This window comes from Lissotriton helveticus, assembly GCF_964261635.1.
Source record: "Lissotriton helveticus chromosome 1_1 unlocalized genomic scaffold, aLisHel1.1 SUPER_1_unloc_9, whole genome shotgun sequence".
Classification (NCBI taxonomy): domain Eukaryota; kingdom Metazoa; phylum Chordata; class Amphibia; order Caudata; family Salamandridae; genus Lissotriton; species Lissotriton helveticus.
This window is the reverse complement of record NW_027611736.1, coordinates 2837910-2858482: the sequence shown is the minus strand read 5'-3', so window position 1 is coordinate 2858482 and position 20573 is coordinate 2837910. Positions and strand designations below refer to the sequence as shown.

General features: G+C 45.8%; 1 protein-coding gene across 2 annotated transcripts in view; it reads left to right on the top strand.

Annotated features, from left to right (window-relative positions):
- The window catches only part of LOC144806579 (uncharacterized), a 229783-nt gene that overhangs the window by 168015 nt on the left and 41195 nt on the right, over window positions 1-20573 (top strand). For both annotated transcript variants that reach the window (XM_078672914.1, XM_078672913.1), the window contains exon 4: window positions 6515-6584. The gene's annotated coding sequence lies outside the window, so the exon portion shown is untranslated. The remainder of the gene's footprint in view (window positions 1-6514; window positions 6585-20573) is intronic.

Below are 20573 nucleotides of genomic sequence, written 5' to 3'. Positions count from 1 at the left end.
TGGCAGCCAAGACATGGAACTCCCTCCCCATCCACCCCCGGCTGACACAGGACCATCTCGCCTTCAGGAAACAACTCAAGACCTGGCTGTTCGAGCAGTAGCGAACCCCTCCCCAAACGCCTTGAGACCCTTCCGGGTGAGTAGCGCGCTATACAAATTGTATGATTGATTGATTGATTGATTGATTGATTGGTAGACAGTCGCACCCATCGCTCTCTGCAGTGGTTGAACCCTCAAAACTTAGCAAAAGGGCGGCCTTCCATAGACCTGATTCCACAGACTATACTCACAACAGACGCATCATTAACAGGTTGGGGTGCCCATTTCAATATTACACAGTACAGGGCTGTGGTCGGACAAACACAAACGTCTTCACATCAACTACCTGGAACTTCTAGCAGTGTTCCTAGCACTCAAAGCTTTTCTCACCCAACTTGTAGGCAAAACTGTCTGAGTACGCACAGAGAACATAACAGCAATGTACTAACTACAGAAACAGGGAGGGACTCCCTCTCTCCAGCTGTCACGCTGTGCACAAAGCATATAGAATTGGGCGATTCACCAACAAATCTATCTCCTAGCAGAACACCACCCGCTGGTAGGCCATCAGATTGCAGCCCTGCTTAGCAGACACAGTCTGAGAAGCTAAGAAGTTCTTCTTCCCTACTTTCAAAAATGGGCTTTTCCACAGATAGATCTGTTTGCAACAGTACACAGTGCAAAATACCCAAAGTTTACATCCAGGTTCCCACAACCAGCATCCAAAGGCAATGCCCTTTGGATGCATCCAAATTTGGTCAGGTATATCTGCTTCCGCTTTTCTGCCTCACCTGCTAATTCCATTACTTGTTCGGAAAATCAGACAAACGTCTCTCACACTGATCTTAATAGCCCCCACATGGGCTCGCAACTTTGGTACACCACCCTGTTAGAACTCTCAGTGGTTCCACATCAAAAGCTACATCTCACACCTTGTCTCCTCACTCAGATCCATGGGGAAGTCTGACATCCAATTCCCAGAGAACTCAACTTAACGATTTGGCTCCTGTAGTCATAGAGTTTGGTTATTTACAACTACAACCAGACTGTATGAATATTCTCAAGGAAGCTAGAAAGCCTACTACTAGAGCATGTTATGCAGCAAATGGAAATGTTTTTTTTCCTATTGTAACAACAACATCAATCATCTTGATGCGTTTATGCAGAATCATTTGTTAACTGTTGCATTTACAGCAATGTAGTTTAACCCCTTCAGTGCTGCGCGAATTTCGCTGCAGTGCTGAAGGGTTTAAAACCGTATTGGCTCATGACGGAAATGTTCCGTCATCAGCACCGGAGCACCGACGCTGATGACAGAACCGTTCCGCCATGAGCATGGAAGGGGTTAACTTACACATCCATTTGTTTACACCTGGGAGTCGTAGCTGCATACTTGCAAAATAGACAACCCCTATCTCTGTTCAGAGCACCAGTGATTAAAGCCTTCATGGAAGGATTAAAAAGGGTTATACCGCCAAGTATTCCCCCTGCTCCAGAGTGGAACTTAAACATAGTCCTTACAAGGCTAATGGGCCCGCCTTTTGAACCAATGCACAACTGTCAGTTACAATTCCTATCATGGAAAGTTGCTTTCCTCCTAACGATAACCTCACTAAGGAGAGTTGATGAACTTCAGGCATAACCTATACAAGAGCCTTTCTTTCAACTTCACAAAGATTGAGTGGTTCTACAACTAATCCTACATTTCTCCTTAAAGTAGTTTCTGCTTAGGGGTAATTCATGTGCGAAATCAAATTAAAATAACATAACATTAGCATTTTCATTATTAATTGAACCATCGTAATTCTTGTATAGAATTTATGTGCTTCAATGATAATAGATGTTTTCACAAAGACAAGGGAACCCGAAAGGTATGCCATAGGGACCTTGGGCAGTATCAATTTACAAAAAACAGTGGTCCCTACATGTGGACAAGATAACATACAGAAAACAATAATCATACACCTGATAAGTAGTATGTCTTTTGTCCAGCCGGACAAAAAATTTATTTTAAATGTTCTGGTTAATAAAGTGAATTTTAAGAACCAAAAAAGATAACAAGTGGGCACAGCCATGACCCACAACAATCAAGACAAAACAACAAAGAAATGGCCAAAAGGGCAAAGCGAAAATCTGTCTGTATACTTGTGGTCAGTGCTACAGACTCAATCTCTTAAACATAACCATACCATTGCATCAAATAATGTAGCATTATCATTTTGCATATGGGGTTTTTTAGCCAACGACGTTTCGATGCCTTTTTACATTTGTGACATCATCATCAGGACAAGAATTATCAACATTATTGTTTTGTACAACAGTTATTAACACAGTGCCTATTATCGCATTACTTTACATGAAGGAAATGGGAGGCACGGGGGAAGGAAAAACAGGAATTATATATAAGTTTAGGCATGTTGGAGAAAGTTTTTTTTTTAAAACGAGTGAATTGAGAATTGCGGCGAGTGAGGAGGTGAAGATTGTGACCTAGGAGGTTTTCAGGCATGCGTGTCGTTGGACGGAGCGGGTGAAGGGGATAGTGATATAAACACGGGTTCAAGGTCTCTATTGAGATCAATGGGATGTGAGGTAGAAATGATTTAATCAATAATGGCTTTCTGGCTAAGCGGTCGTTCAAGTGATCGAATGGAAATAAGTCTAGCCGAGTGTCTAAGGCAATTGTATGGCTGGGTCGTGAATGACGTGAAGAAATAATGTGACTAGGTCTCTGGATGTGACAATAATCGCGGGCGGTGGCAGGAGAAAGAACCGAGTAACCTACATGTTGGTTTCCTCGTGGGTTCAGGAATACTGATGAGTAAACGCGGATAGATGTGCTTTCTGAGGAAAGAAAAAGCAGTGGGGTTAGTGATTCCGGTCATCTGTCTTAGGCGGAGTGCCGGAGTGAGCGGGTAGGACATATTTACCTTTCACATCAAGTCCAGGGCTTCCATCAGGATTGTGTGGAGTTGCCAGGAAAGGAGTGTGATGGCTCAATCTAAAAAAACAGAACGGGGTAGGAGAGTTAGATACCTGCGATGCAGTGTATTAGATTGCTCCTTGCTTAATTACCGAAGGGCGAGAGTCACTTACTTGTGATGGCCAGAGCGCTATGGCGAATATGGCAGTCCGATGGGATCGATCTTCCGGTCAGCCAGAGGAACAGGCTTTTCAAGCCACATGGTCCGTGGAAACCGATGAGGGACTTACTGTAACTTGGTATCTGGTGGAGAATGTGCAGCAGTGAGGCGGCCATTTTGGAGTGGTGAAAAGATCAATGTGATTGTGTGAGACTAATAGTGCAGCATGCACTAAGGGCAACAGGTGACTTTCTAAAAACGGTTTTCATTAACATAATGACATATAACAGAGATTACAATAAGGAGGTCCAGTCTTCAAGGCGGTTGAGGCCTTTTCTGCTACTGTCAGTTTTTAAAATCCAATGCAGTTCCTCTTTATTGAGCAATTGGGAAAGGTCCGCTCCTCTGGGAGGTGGTTTGGTGATAGAGACAACTGTCCAAAATAATTCTTCCTCGCTGTGGCCTTTTTCATAGAAATGTTCCACAAGTGGTGCATTGGCTGTGTTACACCGGATCCTGCTTCGATGTTGGCCGATTCTTAGTTTTACTTTTTGACTCGTCTGCCCTATATAGATAAGCATGCAGGGACAGAGAATTGCATATACCAAATTTGCAGAGTTACAGTTGGAAAAGTATCTGCGGTCAAATTTAATAGTGCCATATTCAAAAGACTTTCCTTCAATGGTAGAGTCACAATAAATGCAATTCCCACATTTTGAATTGCCTGTTAACGGTGGGAGAACCCATGCATCATTTATAGTAGTTTTATGGGGTTGTATAGGCAGAGATGCTCTTACTAAGTGATCTTTAATGTTCTTGGACCGTTTAAAAGCAAACATTGGACGTTCTATAAGGGGTTCTATTTTTCTCGCAAGTTAGTGCGCCGCTCTCTGAAAAGGGCCTGGTATTGCCCAAGGGAAACCCTTCTGGAACCAAAGGAGAAAAAGGATCAAAATAAACTCATATGTGTCACCACATTTTCCCCAGCTTCCAATGCAATCAGAAAGAGTGTGCTCAAACATTGGCCAATTCTTAACGCAGGGCAATTGACAATAGAACGTCCAATGTTTGCTTTTAAACGGGCCAAGAACATTAAAGATCACTTAGTAAGAGCATCTCTGCCTATACAAGCCCTAAAAACTACTATAAATGATGCATGGGTTCTCCCACCGTTAACAGGCCATTCAAAATGTGTGAATTGCATTTATTGTGACTCTACCATTGAAGGAAAGTCTTTTGAATATGGCACTATTAAATTTGACCGCAGATACTTTTCCAACTGTAACTCTGCAAATTTGGTATATGCAATTCTCTGTCCCTGCATGCTTATCTATATAGGGTGGACGAGTCAAAAAGTAAAACTAAGAATCGGCCAACATCGAAGCAGGATCCGGTGTAACACATCCAATGCACCACTTGTGGAACATTTCTATGAAAAAGGCCACAGCGAGGAAGAATTACTTTGGACAGTTGTCTCTATCATCAAACCACCTCCCAGAGGAGCGGACCTTTCCCAATTGCTCAATAAAGAGCAACTGCATTGGATTTTAAAAACTGACAGTATCAGAAAAGGCCTCAACCGCCTTGAAGACTGGACCTCCATATTGTAATCTCTGTTATATGTCATTATTTTAATGAAAACCGTTTTTAGAAGTCACCTGTTGCCCTTAGTGCATGCTGCACTATTAGTCTCACACAATCACATTGATCTTTTCACCACTCCAAAATGGCCGCCTCACTGCTGCACATTCTCCACCAGATACCAAGTTACAGTAAGTCCCTCATCGGTTTCCACGGACCATGTGGCTTGAAAAGCCTGTTCCTCTGGCTGACCGGAAGATCGATCCCATCGGACTGCCATATTCGCCATAGCGCTCTGGCCATCACAAGTAAGTGACTCTCGCCCTTCGGTAATTAAGCAAGGAGCAATCTGATACACTGCATCGCAGGTATCTTACTCTCCTACCCCGCTCTGTTTTTTTAGATTGAGCCATCACACTCCTTTCCTGGCAACTCCACACAATCCTGATGGAAGCCCTGGACTTGATGTGAAAGGTAAATATGTCCTACCCCCTCACTCCGGCACTCCGCCTAAGACAGATGACCGGAATCACTAACCCCATGGCTTTTTCTTTCCTCAGAAAGCACATCTATCTGCGTTTACTCATCAGTATTCCTGAACCCACGAGGAAACCAACATGTAGGTTACTCGGTTCTTTCTCCTGCCACTGCCCGCGATTATTGTCACATCCAGAGACCTAGTCACATTATTTCATCACGTCATTCACGACCCAGCCATACAATTGCCTTAGACACTCAGTTAGACTTATTTCCATTCGATCACTTGAACGACCGCTTAGCCAGAAAGCCATTATTGATTAAATCATTTCTACCTCACATCCCATTGATCTCAATAGAGACCTTGAACCCGTGTTTATATCACTATCCCCTTCACCCGCTCCGTCCATCGACACGCATGCCTGAACACCTCCTAGGTCACAATCTTCACCTCCTCACTCGCCGCAATTCTCAAGTCACTCGTTTTTAAAAAAAAACTGTCTCCAACATGCCTAAGCTTATATATAATTCCTGTTTTTCCTTCCCCCTTGCCTCCCATTTCCTTCATGTAAAGTAATACGATAATAGGCATTGTGTTAATAACTGTTGTACAAAACAATAATGTTGATAATTCTTGTCCTGATGATGATGTCACAAATGTAAAAAGGCATCGAAACGTCGTTGACTAAAAAAACCCATATGCAATATGATAATGCTACATTATTTGATGCAATGGTATGGTTATGTTTAGGAGATTGAGTCTGTAGCACTGACCACAAGTATACAGACAGATTTTCGCTTTGCCCTTTTGGCCATTTCTTTGTTGTTTTGTCTTGATTGTTGTGGGTCACGGCTGTGCCCACTTGTTATCTTTTTTGGTTCTTAAAATTCACTTTATTAACCAGAACATTTAAAATAAATTTCTTGTCCGACTGGACAAAAGACATACTACTTATCAGGTGTATGATTATTGTTTTCTGTATGTTATCTTGTCCACATGTAGGGACCACTGTTTTTTGTAAATCAATGATAATAGAATCAGATAAAAGTAATTAGCAGTATAAGCACATTGAACAAAATAAATAGTTCCACCATCTTTCTAAAACAATGTACATATGCAAGCATAGAACATCTGTATGTAGCTTTTTCCTACAAAGCTTTCCCGTCTGTGTGTCTGTCTCCCATTCCCTGTAGGGAGACTATGTAGCTCCCCGTTCTAGAAGAGTCGGTCAAGAAGGAGCACACTGCATTGAATAATTTCTTGGTATGCACTTTTTATCAGTATTACAGGAAATCACAATGATTGATTGTCTCTGTTATATTCTTCTTTCCCACAGGGTCTTCCTCTTCAGTCCCTTAGGTGAGCCTCGGCCGCCGTCGTCCCTCGGACAGAAAGAAAAGACCCAGGTAAGTGTTTTTGCTTCATGGTTTAGTCAAGGGAGGATGTGAGGGATAAATAATAGCTATGATTAAATGGGAAGGGAGGGGGTAGAGGTTGGAGCAACCAAAAGAAAAAGAGTAGCCGATGATTTCTGCGCTTGTCTTTCTTTTCCGTCTCACTTATTTCCTTTTCCCTGGGTCCCTTTCACCCCTCAGCCTACTCTCCCGTCCCTCTCTGACTCAGCCCCTTTCCAAAAGCCCTGTAGACCCCCACGCACCTGGAAGAGCCTCGTCAGTGAGGTCTGGTAGTAGATCATGCCTCCAGGGAGTCTGAGGCTATTCCCCTCAGGACTACCACTGCCCCTGCAGTGGCGAGGGCCCTCATTAGCATCTTTACCAGGGTGGGCTTCCCTAAGGAGGTGGTGTCATACAGAGGTACCGACTTCATGTCTGGCTACTTGAAACACATGTCGAAGGAGTGTGGCGTGAATTACTGGTTCACTACCCTCTACCACCCACAATGTAATGGCTTTATTATTATTATTTTTTTTAGAACTTTATTTTAATTTTGTCAACATACAACCTGGCAGTCAGAGTATACAGAGACATATCATACCAATATGTTGTACGTCAGTAGGTTAATCAAGAAGCAGTCAATGATTACACATGCACTTATCTGCTTTCCCATTCTCCAGGTGATCAATAAGTGTCCCATTCCCCTAATTGGGAATGTACCTTATAATTATCATGTGGAGACACCTCCTTGCTCATCCCCAGTGTCGTAGTGTTTTGCCTCGTCAGTTTCAGAGCCAGAGTCTGTGTCTGTTGTCACTTGGGAAGCAGGAGCTAGGAGTTATCTGTTTGAGCACGGCAAGTGTTTAGTGTATCCTCAAATTTGCCATCCTGTCTGCTAAGGCGCATATGTTTCTCCTCAGCTAGGGCCCAGTTGAGCGCATCTCTAAGCCAGAGCGCAATCGTTGGGGCATGCTGGGGTAGCCATGTGATTGAAATTCTACGTCATGCCAGTACCATAGGCTACTGGCCAAATTTATAGGTAATCTTGCGCCCTTCTGGCATCTAAAGAGGCCTAATAAACAGCATTTGGTTGTCAGCTCAATACTTAGTTGTGTGGCATGCTCCATTTCTTCGACAGCTAGTTGCCAGAAGGAGTGTATTGCATCGCAGGGCCATGGTTAATGTAAAAAACCAGCCCCCACACAGTTGCAGCGCAGGCGTATATCTGGGCAAGACACAACCATTCGATAAAGGTCTTGTGGCGTTAAGTAAGTCCTTCGCAGAAAATTATAATGTAAGTCCTTCGCAGAAAATTATAATGTATCAGTTGAAAATGGGCATTACTAGAAACCATGCATGTTAGTTCACAGGACCGCTGCCAGTCTTGATCTTCCATTGGAATGTCAAAGTCTAAATTCCAGGCCTCTCGGGTCCGTGTGTAATGTGCAGTGTCTACTGTACAGTTTAAAATGCAGCCCTTTGGAGGTGCGAGGGGTCGTGGCTCATCCTCTTCCTTTCGGGGAGGTTACAACCAATACCAGCAGTACCATCCCTATCAGGACCAACCGAGTTACTCCTCCTCCCTCCAACAGCAGTCGTTTCGAGAGCCGCAGGCTGCCTCTTACGAGCAGTACAGAGGGAAATCCTCCTGCTGAGGTAGAGATTCCTCAAAAAAGTAGTGACCACTGTCAACCACTCTTCCCATCAATCCGACGAAAGTTGGAGGGCAGATCTCCCATTTCTTCTCCAATTGGTCCGCAATAACTACAGATCGATGGGTTTTGGACATAGTGTCCAGAGGCAACACTCTGGAATTTGTGAAATTCCCTCCAAATTCTCCCCCCAGAGGTCCTCCTCCTGCCTGTCTGAAGGAACTTTTATGCCAAATCAGTCTCATGTTAAGGAAAGGAGCGATCAAAGTGTACCGAATCTTCAAGGGGATGCAGGCTTCTATTCAAGATTCTTCCAAATCAAGGAAAAATCAGGGTGAGTGTCGCCCCATTCTGGACATTCGTTCCCTCAAAAAGATTCTCAAGAAACAAACTTTCCAGATGTTGTCTCTCCTAGAAGTGCTTCAGTTATTTGTCTTAAGGGGATTACAAGCCAACACTGGACCTTCAAGATGCCTATTTTCATGTCCCTATTTTACCCAGACACAGAAAATTCCTGCACTTCAGAGTGACTGGCAGAGATTTCCAATTCTAAGTCCTTCCATCTGGCCTTCACTCTGCACCCGAATGTTCACTACGGTCTTGGCACCGGTGGCAGCATATCTTGGTCAAGCTGGTGTCCAAATATTTCGCTACCTCGACGACTGCCTTATAAAGGCACAGTCGTTCGCAGTCGCAACCAGACACACTCAATCATGCCTGTCTCTGTGTCTTTCCATCACTCTGGAGAAGTCTCAGTTCACCCCCTCTCAAGTGAGGACCTTCTTGGGGGCCATCATAGACACACAGCAAAGAAGGGCGTTTGTCTCAAACGAAAGACAACAGCGGATTTCCAAACTGGCAACTCTCCGGCGCACAAAAAAGTATGTTTCTGTTCGACAGTTCAAATCGCTTCTGGGGATGCTGTCTTCCGGTATTCCCCTAATTCCCAACTGTCGCCTCAAAATGGGACCCCGACTGGAGAACTCGACAACCAATTGCAACAAGTCTCAGGGTCCTTCGACGTCTCAGATATGAAGAGCATTGCTATGGTGGACTCACATACCAAACATCTCTGCAGTTCGTTTGTAGCGGACACTCCAAGTTTCATCCTCATTACAGATGCCTCCCTTAGAATGGTGGGTAGCGCATCTTCAAGCCCTCACAGTCAAGGGGAAATGGGACACCCACCTATGAACTTGGCACATAAACCTTATGGAGTTACCGGCGATATTCCCGGCTCTGAAGTCCTTTTGCACCCTCATTCAAGGAGCTTCAGTGTTGATCCGAATGGACAACACAACAAGCATGCATTATGTGACCAAACAAGGGGGCACAAGATCCACTTTGCTATCCCTACAAGCTCAGCAAATTTGGGATTGGGCGATTCAACAGCAGATCACTTTAATAGCAGTCCATGTTCCAGGGGTGTCCAACCTTCTATCGGACTCCCTGAGCAAGTCGGTCCCGTCAAACCACTAGTGGGAACTTCATCAGCCGACGTTGGACCGCATCTTTCAGCTTTGCGGACACCCCAATCTCGATTTATTTGCGACCAACCTGAACCGCAAAAGACATTCAATGCAAGTTGGCTTCCCCACTCAGAATCGTGCAGAAATGCGTTTTTGATGAACTGGTCAAAAATATATGCTCACGCTTTTCCACCGATTCCTCTAGTCGCAAGGGTACTTTGGAAAATGCAGAAAGAACCCTGCTGCATTCTTCTCATAGCCCCCAGATGGCCTCGCCAGTTCTGGTTTACGGAGCTCCTCCTTCTGTCGGAGTGCAATCCAATTTGGCTGCGCCCAATTTCGAATCTTCTTACAATGAACCACGGCCTGATCTGCCATCCGGATCCAACTGGTGCCTGAGCACTATGAGTTTGTTAATTTGATTATTCCTCCGGACTGCAGGGAGGTTCTCACTAACGCTAGAGCACCGGCCACTATCAAAACCTACAAACTCAAGTGGAAACGGTTCAATCTTTGGTGTGAAGCTTCAAATTCAAATTCTTCAATTTATCTCTGAGAAGACAGAGATTCTACACTGTGCAGTAGGTAGAATCCCTCCTAAACTTCCGCTTGAGTTTTGGCCAACATCCCCTGCTACTCCATTGGCTCCCAGTAGCGTGGTACGTAATGTGGGAGTCATGGTTGACAACAAATTGACATTTGAAAACTGTCAACAAAACAGCTGGAAGTGGTTTTACTCTGATCAGAGCATTTCGGAAAATCCTTCCGATGTTCTCTTAACAGAACAGAGCGCTGATAGTCCGGAGCACCATCCTCAGTAAGCTGGACTATTGTAATGCCCTGTTACTAGAATCCCCGCAATATCTGATTGACAGATTGCAGAGAGTACAGACCATGGTGGCCAAACTGGTACTAGTGCAACCACGCCACACCTCCGCCTCCCGGGTACTCTCAGATTTACACTGGCTGCCAGTCTCGCAGAGGATACGATTTAAGGCACTATGTATAGTATTTAAGGCTCTACATGGTCACTGTCCCAGATCTCTGCAGGAGAAACTGACATGGTATGTCCCTTCATGAGCACTACGCTCCTCATCGGCTAATCTGGTGAGGTTGCCTAAAGTTAGGAAAGTCAAATCAGGAGGTAGGGCCTTCAGTGCGGCAGCGTCCTGCCTTTGGAATACTTTTCCATTTGATACAAGACAAATAGACAACATCCTGCAGTTTAGAAAAAGGTTAAAAACCTGGCACTACCCTCGAGTATTCTCCTTGGCATCCTGCTAACTCCTTCCTGGCAGGGGACACAGTCTCTCGGCCCTAACCTAGTCGCCTGTATCACAGCGCCAGGTTACCCGTAGGGTGTCAGTTGCGCTTTACAAATAATGATAACTTAAATAAATAACTGTTCACCCTGTTCACTCTACGCCAGAGCAGCTTCTGCCTTTTTTAGGTCTCGCCTGTCGATGCGCATGCGCATCGAGCAAGCGAGACTATAGGGGCTCATCCACTCTTTATCCACACTGCAAGGAATCGTGGCGATTCCTTGCAGTGCCCGTGACTTTTAAGCTCAATGCGCATGCGCATTGAGCTTAAAAGCGCGTGCACAGCCGCCCGCATTCCTCCGACACCTTCGAAGTGAAGCTTAGCTTCACTTCAAAGGCCCGGCTTCCACGGCCGCCAGGCCACATCAAAGGCTTCCCCAGCACTGCCCCGCCCATCAATCACCCTCCCACTGCCACCCCCCTCCCTCTCCATATGGTGCGCTCTGCCTTGTTTCTCAAGCCGCCCCTCTTAGCACCCATATCAAGGCCACCGCACTGTCAGTAACTTTTAAAAACATTTTGCTTTCAGCATGGCACTCATCTAACGACCATCGCACTGTTCGGTAACTTTTAAGGATGGCGCCATGTGGAGCCACATGAGCAGTCATGCTGTAAAAGAAAATAAAGTGTGTGTACGTTTAACATACATACCAATATAAATTGTGCATGTTTAAAATACATAACGCAACTAAGTAGTGCAACTGATCTCTGATGCTGCTGGCTACACTCCTGTCTTTAGACGCTGCAGATGGTCTTACTCTGCTGACTGGTGTGGTTCTTCTAATGTGAATGTTATGAACCACCCTTTTCATGCAATTTCCCGTAAACAGCCTGCAGGCTCCTCTGCTGCTGGAATTTCCCCCTCCCTTCTCGCCCAGTACTTTGCGCGCAGACACCATCTGCCTTAAACAGCCTGCAGGCTCCTCTGCTATTGGCATTTCCCCCTCCCTTCTAGCACAGTCCTTCACCTCGGCGTGCACTCGCACCTCCTTTATCCCCTTTCGGACGCTTAGATGTTCTCAGTTAGCCACGTGCTCTCAGCCTCCTCTATGCCTTTTAACTCCGTATTTCTTGCTCTAGGTCCATTCCGTTCTCCCCATTTTTTCCTTCCTCACTGACTTTATCTGCATCTTTCTCCCTATCCTTCCATCCTTCAACTTTCTCAAGCTTTCTTCCTCCGGATTTCTGAATGTTATGAACCACCCTTTTCATGCAATTTCCCGTAAACAGCCTGCAGGCTCCTCTGCTGCTGGAATTTCCCCCTCCCTTCTCGCCCAGTACTTTGCGCGCAGACACCATCTGCCTTAAACAGCCTGCAGGCTCCTCTGCTATTGGCATTTCCCCCTCCCTTCTAGCACAGTCCTTCACCTCGGCGTGCACTCGCACCTCCTTTATCCCCTTTCGGCCGCTTAGATGTTCTCAGTTAGCCACGTGCTCTCAGCCTCCTCTATGCCTTTTAACTCCGTATTTCTTGCTCTAGGTCCATTCCGTTCTCCCCATTTTTTCCTTCCTCACTGACTTTATCTGCATCTTTCTCCCTATCCTTCCATCCTTCAACTTTCTCAAGCTTTCTTCCTCCGGATTTCTGCTCCTCCATCTCATGTGTGCTTTCTTCACGGGCTTCTGTCTCCTCCAGTGTTGATTTCCCACTCCATGCCTCTGACGCCTTCTGCTCGCAGCCAGACTGTCCGTTTCCTCTATGACACTGTCTGATTGCTAAATATTGCATCTGCTGGTGTCATACCACCAGCCTGGCTGGGGCGCCTCCTGTGGAATATGACCGAGCCAACATTCCTCTACCAGGCTTGGAACTCGTCCTCACTCGTCCTCACACTACTTTATGACACACACACTGAGCCCACACACTACTTTAGGCCACACACACTGCGCCCTCACACTACTTTAGGCCACACACACACTGCGCCCTCTCACTACTTTAGCCCACACACACACTGCAGCCTCAAATTACTTTAGGCCTCACACACTACGCCCACACACTCTGCACCCTCACACACCCTGCACCCTCACACATACTACACCCTCACACACACTGCACCCTCACACACTCAGTGCCACATAATTGATGTGCACGCCTGTGTGCACTGAGTAGACCTTCAAAACAATCCAAGTTCTCTACCGGAAAACTGCCAGTGAAAATTCATATACCAACTTCTAGCTCCGCTCCTAACCGTAGCAGACCTCACCTTGAACCGCTCCGCATCCCCACTGAAGCGTCGCACGTCAAACTTAGCCCCGGCTCCGAGCTTTCGGAACAGATCGAAGGCATCCATGTCGATCCCAGCATGCTCCGGGGCAGCCGCCGACCAGCCAGCATGCGAGCCACGGAAACTAAAGAAGGACTACAAGAACAGGCCAAACACTGTCTTAATTATTTGCATTTGGCACGCGACCTTCTAAATCTGCATCCTGTCAGGCAGTTCCATTTTCGGTGCGCCTTGCACCTTTTCCTGGAGTCTCCTGCGTGCATTGAAATGTACTTTATCCGTATTCTCTGAAGTTATCCAAGTTCTGGCAAGCACCATGCAGGAGTCCTGCAACACCGCCGCTGCTGCCGTGAGCAATTCACGGATTTCCGGCTATTTGCGCGTCCACAACACTGTACGCAGAACAAGAATATCTGGGGGCGCCGCCATGCTTTCAATAATCTCCAAATTCTCCACGGACCACCCTCCGGCGTTTTTCACAAAGCTGCTCCTATTTCACACTCCCCAGTCTCACGTGGTACACCCCTCCTACCAGCCTTAGTGGTACTCAACCCATACCAACCCCAGAGATCTTCTTGCCATTCCAGCTTCGCGCGGGTTCTCTGTCCTGCCACTGTCCCAGTGCGTTTCTACCCTGGGAATGCCCCACCGTGCGCCGGTCACAATATCTCACACAGTTCGCACCTTGCTGTCTCGCTGTGGTGCTCTCTCTGCCCTGCAAATCTCTGGCCGTTTTCCCGCTCTATCAACTCCCAGTGGTATTTATGCTATAGCCCCCTCCTGTGGTATTTCTGCCCCCTATAGCTTTGCGGTCCCTCACTCACCCTCAACCCCTCACCCTCACTCACCCTCACCCTCACTCACCCTCAACCCCTCACTCACCCTCAACCCCTCACTCACCCTCACCCTCACTCACCCTCACCCTCACTCACCCTCAACCCCTCACCCTCACTCACCCTCACTCACCCTCACTCACCCTCACCCACCCTCACTCACCCTCAACCCATCACCCTCACTCACCCTCACTCACCCTCACCCTCACTCACCCTCAACCCCTCACCCTCACTCACCCTCAACCCCTCGCCCTCACCCTCACTCACCCTCAACCCCTCACTCACCCTCAACCCCTCACCCTCACTCACCCTCACCCTCACTCACCCTCAACCCCTCACTCACCCTCACTCACCCTCAACCCCTCACCCTCAACATCAACCCCTCACCCTCACTCACCCTCACCCTCACTCACCCTCACTCACCCTCACTCACACTCACCCTCACTCACCCTCACCCTCACCCTCACCCTTACTCACCCTCACTCACCCTCACCCTCACTCTCACTCACCCTCAACCCCTCACCCTCACTCACCCTCACCCACCCTCACTCACCCTCACTCACCCTCAACCCCTCACCCTCACACAGTGGAATAGGTCTCGGAGCATTTGAGTTCGAGCTTTTAGAAATGTTTATGGTTTTTTTTTTTTTAATTCTTTAGCATTGGCTACAGGAAACAAAAATGCTAAAGATTTACAAAAAAAACCATAAACAATTCTAAAAGCACTAACTCTAATGCTGCGAGACCTATTGCATTTCCAATGCTTGTTCTTACAATTAGCAAAATCCGGCCTCTTTCACTCTACCCTGAAGGTTTTTCTGGCTGCAGTTTCCAGATTCCGGCACGATGGCTCCAATTCTCTTTATTCTTCAAGAATTATTCAACAACTTTTCAAAGGCTTATTTCAGATGTTCCCTCCAATTCCACGCCCGCCTCCTCCTTGGCATCTGAACATTGTGTTGGCACAACTCATGAAGTCCCCATTTGAGCCCATTCGGAGGGCTGATCTTAAATTCATCTCCAGGAAGACATCACTGCTTTTAGCTCTTACTTCGAGTCCGCGAGATACAAGCTTTTACTATCAAACCACCTATTCTTCAATTCACCAAAGACGCTGTGGTGCTCCGCACTAATCCGGCCTTAATTCCTAAAGTTCCATCTAATTTCCACCTGAATGAGCCTGTCATCTTAAAGACTTTTTTCCCTAATACACAGTTGCCATCAGAAAAGACTTTACATTCTCTAGATGTTAAGAGATGTTTGACATTTTATTTGCAAAGAACAACCAGTATCCGTAAAACTGATCAGCTCTTCATAGCCTACGGCAGGATGCGTAAAGAACCCCCAGTTGCTAAACAGACTCTTGCACGTTGGATATCTAGAGCAATTTCCTTTTGCAATCAGCAAGCAGGCAAGACACTTCATGCCAGTTCAGTAACAAGTTCAGTAAATCTTTATTTCGAAGAATAAAAATTCCTCATAAAAACACATTACATAGTAAAATTTCATTAAATATCATTCCTGAACTTTTAGTAATAAAAGGAAAAACTTTAAAAAAGAGAGGGTATAATTCATAGAGAGAGTCTGATTATTTACAAAAACAAGTTAATTTCTTGTATTCCTCAATCTTACGGCTACTTTTAAAAAGCTTAAAATGGCACATAGAGTATGGGTGTCACTAGCTTTCTGTAGGAACAACAGTGCAGCTCTTGCATGGCGAAATTTCTGTTTCCTAAGAATGTCTACCAAAAACAAACATCTAGGGTTTCTATAAAATGAACATAAAAGTACAAAATGAAGGGTGTCCTGCGGAGACCTATTGTCGCAGCCGCAGGCACCCTTCTGCTCAATTGTTACAGTAAAACCAGCAGGATAAGCTAAAATGTTTGGTAACCAATTAAGCCTAAAACGGCACATTAAAAATCGTCATTTTGGCTATACATCAGAAACAGATATGATTCCATTCCCACTCCGTTTCTTACAAGGTCGTGAGCTGCTATTGATTTCTTTACCGAACCAAGGCCTCTTCTGTCAGATTCAAATTTTTCTAAAAGCAATATTTTCACCTTTAGTTTACAACTATTTGAAATCGAAGATGGATCATTAAAAAGTTGGCACTGGTCAATATTCACTAAAGAGTCTTTCACGTATTTTAGCCAAGGGATTTGTAGCCCCTTGTCTCTCTGCAAGCAGTCTGACACAATTTCCCTGCTCAGGGATGCCTCCGGATTGGTCCAGATTCTAGTCCATGCCATGATTGGCCTTAGCTTAGCATTGTCTGAGATATATGGCATCCCCAGTTCGGCATGGGCAATTTCAGCAGGGATGGTATGTGGGATTTTCAGGATTCTCCGGAAAAATGTATCTTCCTGTTGTTGAAGTTGCTTGCAGTCCCTGAAACCCCTTACCTCAGCACCATACAAGGCCTTTGCTGTACTGATTGAGCCATATAATGCCATTATCTGTTCTGGGCACCATCGCCCCAACCTTTGGGCAAATCTCGATATGGCACCGTTCGAGGAAACAAGCTTGGTACAATGTTCCTCGAGCAGCTGGCTAAACTGAATGTCACCATCAAATAGCAGACCCAGGTAGGTGAAAGTCTTTACTTTACCCAAAGTATGTGACCCTATCTTAAACACACACTTATTGGCGGGTTTTTTGACAGCCACCATGACAAAGGATTTATTTAAGTTGACAGATAGGTCCAAGTCAGCCATAAATTTAACAAATCCATCCACCAAAGTTGTAAAGCCCTCGGGGTCCTAGCCAGCAGGACCGCATCATCTGCGTACAGTAGTACTGGGATTTGACGCGGTCCTACTTTGGGGCAATCAACTTCTAGGGCGGTGAGGGCACTCTCTAAGGCATTAATGTAGAGTGAAAAGAGAAAAGGGGCTAATATGTACCCTTGCCTTACTCCTCCTGAGCATAGAAATTGGTCAGTTCGCCCCCCCTCTGGGCTAAAACGGACCCTGGCCGTAGTGTTCCAGTGCAGCTCTTTCAAGATATTTATCAGCCCCTCTTCAATGCCTAGCTTATGCATCATGGACCACAGTTTAGTCCTATTGACATTGTCAAAGGCCGCAGCCAGGTCCATGAATGCCATATAGACCGTGCCCTTACTGGCTTTTGTATATTTGGCTGTTTAAAGATACAAATTTAGGCACTGGTCACTGGTCGATCTACCAGCTCTGAACCCATACTGTATGTCAGCTAAAGTTTGATGTTCCTCGGTCCACTCCATGAGCCGATTTAAAATCACTCGACCCAGAATTTTGGCAGAAACATCTATGAGCGAGATCGGCCTGTAGCATTTAGGATCATCCCTGGTCCCTTTCTTAAAAATGGGTACGATCAGTGCAGTGGACCAGGAGCGTGGTAGCCCTGATTTGATGGCCGCGTTTAAGACCCTGGTTAAGATCGGGGCCCATAGGTCTATATTACTTCTGTATAGATCCGGTGGGGTACCATCCGGACCAGGGGCCTTGTTAGGGGTCAACCCGCTGATCGCTTTTGTTATCTCTTCTAGTGAGAGGATTATTTTACCACTCCGGGTACCCTGCCACTCGCCCTGCTGGATTTCTAGTTTTGACTTATTGTATAGCCCTTGGAAGTGATTGACCCATTGATCTGGGAGGATGTTGCTACTAATCACCGGGGCGGAGTTATCATTAAAACACTGCCTATTTACAATTCTCCAAAATTCTGCAAAGTCCCTGTTTTCTCCCGCCTCTCTCAAGTCTGCCCAAACTTCTGCTTGTAGCACCTTCTTCCTCTCTTTCACTTTGGTTCTATAGTTTAATCTACAAATGGCCACTTCTGTCTTATTCCTTGGTTTGATTTTGAGGCAAGCTTTTAGGTCCCTTAAGGCTTTGGAGCAACTTTTATCGAACCACCGTGGGTTTTTAGAATCCTTCCTCGGCCCTTTGTCTTCCAACATTTTGTCCACTAGACTTGTCAGGGATGTAAATGACTCCACTAATTCTAATCCTTCTTTTAGGGGGTCCAAACAGTCTTCTACCTGTTTTCTTCCTTTTTGGACTAGTGTTTTGTAAAACTCGTGGGAATTTATCCTTGCCCACTTTAGTCGCCTTCCCTGGTCTATTGGTTGGAGGCTGGTGCCTCCCCTTTGAGTTTGCCCCCCCCCCGCAAGTGTGTATAATTTCCATAACAAGGAGGTTATGGTCACTAAAGGTATTCCATTTAGTTTTGACCTTGGCAATTCTATTTTTGGCAAAGGAGGATATCAATATATAGTCTATAATAGTGGAGCTCCCTCTTCCTTTAAACGTTGGAACATATGTGCCCTCTACCTCCGGGACTATTAAGTAGATAGTATATATATTTTTTTAAATATTTTATAGCATTTATAGAGCGCGAGCGAAGGCCCTTGGACATCTCGGCGCTGGAATATCTGCCATATTCAGCCAAGGAGGGAAAGTGGGGATCACTGATTAAAAAGCCAGGTCTTGAGTTGTTTTCGGAAAGACCAGAGAGACGGGCTAGTTTTAATGGCATGTGGCAGAGTATTCCAGAGTCTAGGTGCTGACACGAGGAATCTTCTGTCACCCCATGACACCAGTTTGGTGCGAGGTACCACTTACAAGTGTAGGTTGGAAGATATGTGCTAGTGAGTGGGCTTCTATAATTGCATTTAGTTGTATGCCCTCCTGATTGTGTTCCAGATGTGGCCCATCATTAAGAGGACAAGTATCCCAGTCTAGAGAGTCCGGGGGCAAATTTGGGCAGAGATGACAATTAAAATTGCACATTACTAGTGTCATTGGTACCCCCCCCTTTCTTCAGCTCTGCCTCTTGTATGAGTCTATCATCTAGCTCACGTAGTGCGGTATTTTTCACATTTATGGGTCCAGGGTTGTAAACATTAAAAAGCTGTAACCTCAGCCCTCTACTCTGAAATATTTCAGTTTGCAGGGTGTGTGACGTCCAGGTTGGTACAATCCAACTGCCTTCTAGAGTTAGATCGACGTAGAGCGCCAGCCCACCTCTCGCTCTTCCTGCTCTACCTTTTTGTGCGGGCACAAAAAAGCACTTGTAGCCCTCTATTTGATATGGTGCAGAGCTGACTGCCCATGTCTCCTGAAACGCCAAAATATGGAATCCCTGGAGTTCATTCCTCCAGTCGGGATTATCAAATTTACCTGGTAAGCCCGCTATGTTCCATGACATAATATTCAGCTTTCCTGTCCGCGCTTCCCCCCTGCTCATATCCCGCGGCAAAGGGCATGAGCCAGTTAGCCTCTCTATCCCGGCTTTCGCTTTTTCTTTAGCTTTATTGTTTAAGTATTCTGCAGTATTTTGCCTATCTTCACTTTCCTCCGCTACCACCCCTCTATCCTGCCTTCTAATCTTTTCTCCCTTATCCTCATCTCCTGACTCTAGTCATTCGTTTTCGTCCAGGGACTGTAAGGGACTATATCTATTTGTCCACTGGGGGCCGCCCTGGTATGCTGTGGGTTGGATGCCATACTCCGTGGGCCTTGGACCGTGTCCATCTGTGAATCTACTTCTTCCCGGCTGTTGGAAATTTAATTGGTGTGTAACCAATTTCCTGGGGTAAAAATATGCTAGTGGCATGGTCCTTATCGTGCTAGTGGTATTTCTGTTGTCATTAGCTAGTATATAATCCACTAGTTTCGGGTCCCTGAAGTTGGCAATGATGCAATTCCCCTCTATTTCTTTCCTTCTGGTTCCCACCCACTGTGCCCTTCTTAGATGTAAAATTTCCCCCCCTCTCCCTCCCTGCAAGGGTCTATGGATATTTAGCCAGGTAGTGATCTTTTGTTTAAGTTCGTTATAGGTTTCTCTCTGCCCCCGTCTGAGCCCTGGTACCCCAGTGAAAATGACAACAAAGGGGCTTGCTTCCGGGGGTAGGTTTACGCATAAAAGGGGACCTTGAGCTCTAGCATTTTGCTCACTATTTTGTTGCTGATTATTTGTCTGATGTGGGGTGACAGTGGTATCTGGCTGCCTTTGCACTCCTAGACCCTGTCTTTGAATTTTGTTTCTATCCGTGTATCCATGTGTGTTTGTTCTCCCACCCCCCGTCTTCAATTACCCCTTCGGGCGCAACATGCACCTGGGCGATGGTGCATTGATCATAGCTAACACAGTTATTTGATGCTAAGGGTTGTTGGACTGGGAAATTATTGTTTGTTGGTACCCCCTTATCTATATGTTTGACTATTGGGGATTCCCTTGCCTTGCCCTGTCTCTGCAATTCGTTAGCTATTTTGTCTATTTTACTCACTAGTGGTTTAATTTGACTAGTTATAAATGCCTCCAGGTGCTTTTGTAGATCTATAATTATGGAGTCAAGCCACCTCGGGGGGATTGGGGGTCTTTGGGTTCTATTATTAGGACTTCATCCTCTATGTGTTTTGGCTTGCTACACTTATTAGTCTTTTTCCTGGTCCTTGTTTGCCGGTTCTTGTTTTGACGCTTTTTAGTTAGTAGTTTAGGTGTTGTGTTTGTAT